Here is a 3,532-nt window from a genome sequence, read left to right on the forward strand (position 1 = left end):
TCCGGTTGTTCCCGCTGCCAGGTTCAGGCTCGACAACCTCGGGCTGCAGCCGGGGTCGAAGAGGAAGGCCAAGAGGAAGGGACGTGGCATCGTGGTCGGGCAGGGGAACAACTGCGGATTCGGGATGAGGGGGCAGACGTCGAGGTTAGGGCCTGGGGTGCGCAAGGGGTTCGAAGGGGGCCAGATGCCTCTCTACCGCCGGCTTCCTAAGCTCCGGAGATCATTGGAGCTAATTAATTAATTAATTGAACCTCACATCTCCTGGCAGTTTGCTTTTCTATAGTGTAGGATTATTTTCTTGTAAACCCCCAGTTAGATTAATCTCCTTGCCCCATTATTCATTTGCCAAACACAAAAGAATTAACCTCTTATCTTAACTATCGAATCCAAACGGAATAAGAATATTTTTAACCCTTCGTGATGGGTTAACTAAGTTAACCCTTCTCCTTAATTCCTCTTCCTTATCCCTTTGCCAAACGAGGCCTTAAGGTTTCTAAAAGTCGTATTTTGATGCCTTTGCAAGTTTCAGAAACTTTAGGATGTTTAAAGGAAGCCATTTACGGTTGAGAATACTTACGTGCAATATTGGATAAACAATAAGCTGCTTAAGTGCAGTTTGTCCTTATTTTCCAAGAGGGTAGGACATATAGTTTTGGAATATTTCCGTTTTAATCCCTCAGATATTTTCTATTTTTTTATACTAGTCTTTAAGGCACTGAAATTGCTGTTAGGACCCGTAACATATATAAGTCTTCTGAAAGTGGTTTTCATGGTTAACAACTGTATGAATTGGAGAATGTTTCTTCCAACTTTAATTGGCCGTGAGTTGAATGCTAGTTAATACCTCCTTTTACTATTAAACCAAAACCATATTAGTTTAACTCGTACATGTGTACACACCCCAATTCGTTTCAATAAAACTCAAACCCATCTAAACATTTATCTTCCACAATTTTTTTAAATGATGATTGTTTGGTAATTATTCATCCACAATTAAGCACTAATACAGGCATGGTTAAAAAGAATGGACGGATTATGTAATAGAGGGACTAATTTGTAAATGGCCATAGGAGTAGACTCAGTAGAGGCACATAGTAGCAATCAAATGATGTGGGGCCAATCTGAAATTATGAAGCTGAGATTATATAAGGGACTAATATCTAATGAAGGATGCTACAGGCACAACCTACGGCCAGCAACCACCAGCGCACATCCCTGCTCACCTGCTAGCGTGGCAGGGGCCCACTTGAAATTTTTTTTGAAAATTTTCAAGTGGGGCCCACTGCACTGTAGCAGGTGAGGAGTGTGGGCTGGTGGTGTGGCCGAGGTGTGTCTATAAGCATTTTTATCAAATAACCTACACGTCTATTGCTCTTTTATTTGCAATTTAATTTTGTTAAAAAAACGTGGGGCTAGTGAGAAGGAAGCCTGTTTACGATAAGCGAGTGATGAGCATCACCTTTACCTGCTTTTTATTTGAGTTGAATAGTCAGCTCTTCAAGGATACAGCCAAGTCTGCTACAATTTTTGCTCTATTTGACCCTACAAGATGGATAGTACTTCTAAAATGAGATACGAGACTCCTGACTACAATACAAGAAAATGCTTTGTGTGTGTGTGTATATATATCCTTGTCATAGGAAGGGATTTTATCCTTGACGCCTCTAAAATCACATGATTGAGCTACATTTAGGATGATCCGCTTCGTTGAACTTGATCTACATATTCTAAAACCCCAACACACCAAGTTTGGGATGAACCCGTCGTCGTTTGACCCTTCATCCACTCGTATCAATTTTAACGGTTTTGAATGAATAGAACTTTTCACATGGCTCGATGGAGGGTCAAACGACGACGGACTTATAAAAAGACTATCTCTTTTGAATTTGTTGTAATCGATCGAAGATATAATGAATTCCATAACAAAACCAACTTTTGACGAAAACACGGTCGAGGAGGAGGTCGAGTATGAATTCGACCAACAAAAGTTCGAGGAGTATCTGTCATTCTCGTCCGGATCCACCTCCCCTTGCAAGCCTAAGAAGTTCTCCTCCCGGAGAAAAGTTCGTTGATATGAAGAAGTGCAAAATACCGACGAAGATCTCACCCCAATTGACGCCAAAGTCGCGTCGGGTGAAGCTCCGCCGACCTCCAATCAGGTCAAATCTGTTATTGCCGATTCCTCCGTCGCTGAGGGCGTGGTGACTCTCTCAAAGAGAGCCCGCCAGAGGCGACGTCAACGCCTGGCGTAGCAACTCGCAAAGGCAATGGAGTCAACTGACGGAATCCGCTATAATGCGGATCTAAAGAACATGAGAGGCAAACATCCTCAACAACCAATGAATGGCAGCTCCTCCAAGCCGCCAACGAATGAATGGATCCGTGTCAAATGTATATATATTTATTTTGAAAAGGCAGGTAGGGTAACCTAACCAGTCTAGTTCCCAACAACACTCTGTCTCAAAAACAAAGAGACATAAACAAACAAAAAAACAAGATGACAAACAGTCAACTGACTTAGCTAGGGAATGAGCAACACCATTACAAGTGCGCCTTACATAAGAAACTTTAGAGCAGCTAGTAATAGTCCGACCAGCGTGAACTCCATCTGCAATAGGAGTCAAGGAAGCAAAAGGAGAAGGAGAGTCCACCAAGGAGACAACCTTAGAGAGTCAATTTCCACCACTGAAATCCTCCAGTTCATACGCTGAGCAAGGCGAATGCCTTCCAGGACAACCAACACCTCTGCATGATCCACAGACATAGGACCCGTGATCCCCAGAGAGTAGCAACCAATCACATGTCCATGGTGATCCCGAATAACATCTCTCAAACCAATAATATCTTCTTCCAGAGGAACAACATCTGTGTTGAGCTTCAGCAAACCAGGAGCACGGGGATACCAAGCAGAAGGCCATTTGGAAAGGATGACAATGTCACAGGAGAGACCTCTAACTCTATCCCCTTTCTCCACAAAACAGAGAATCCGAGTCACCAAGATCGAGGTCTCTCTAACACCACCACCATGAGAGTGCATATTCCTTTCCCCCCATATAAACCACATGGTTGTGAAAGCCAAAGCCAGAGAGTCCCCAGGGCAAACAAAGGTGAGATGGAAAAGGAAATCACCACAAGACATGCCTCGAAAATCATTAATCACTTCTCAAAGATCTAAGGACTCCCACACTAAACGAGCAAAGGAGCAGAAGATGAAGATATGAAGGACGGTCTCAAAGGCAGCAGAGCAAAGGAGACAACTAGGGGTAAGGTGGGGAGAGCATCATAGAACAGACGCCAAAGGAACACTCTAATCTTCGGTAGGATCTTTGCATGCCAGATCAAGGACCACCACTTCGCTACCTTAGAATCCAAGGTGGAAACAGCTTCAGGCATAGTGTGGCGAAGAAGTTGGTAGCCATTCTTGATTGTGTAGCACCACTTCTCATCATAATGCCAAATGAGTCTGTCAGGGACAGGAGAAGGAGGCAGTGGGATAAATGAAATATCCTCCCGATCTACCTGCCAAAAAGAG

At 43.5% G+C, this 3,532-nt stretch overlaps 1 pseudogene; it reads right to left on the bottom strand.

Moving 5' to 3' along the window:
* The window catches only part of LOC109831210, a 10,009-nt pseudogene extending 6,870 nt beyond the window's left edge, over positions 1-3,139 (bottom strand).

This window comes from Asparagus officinalis, chromosome 2 (assembly GCF_001876935.1).
Source record: "Asparagus officinalis chromosome 2, Aspof.V1, whole genome shotgun sequence".
In the NCBI taxonomy this organism is placed as follows: domain Eukaryota; kingdom Viridiplantae; phylum Streptophyta; class Magnoliopsida; order Asparagales; family Asparagaceae; genus Asparagus; species Asparagus officinalis.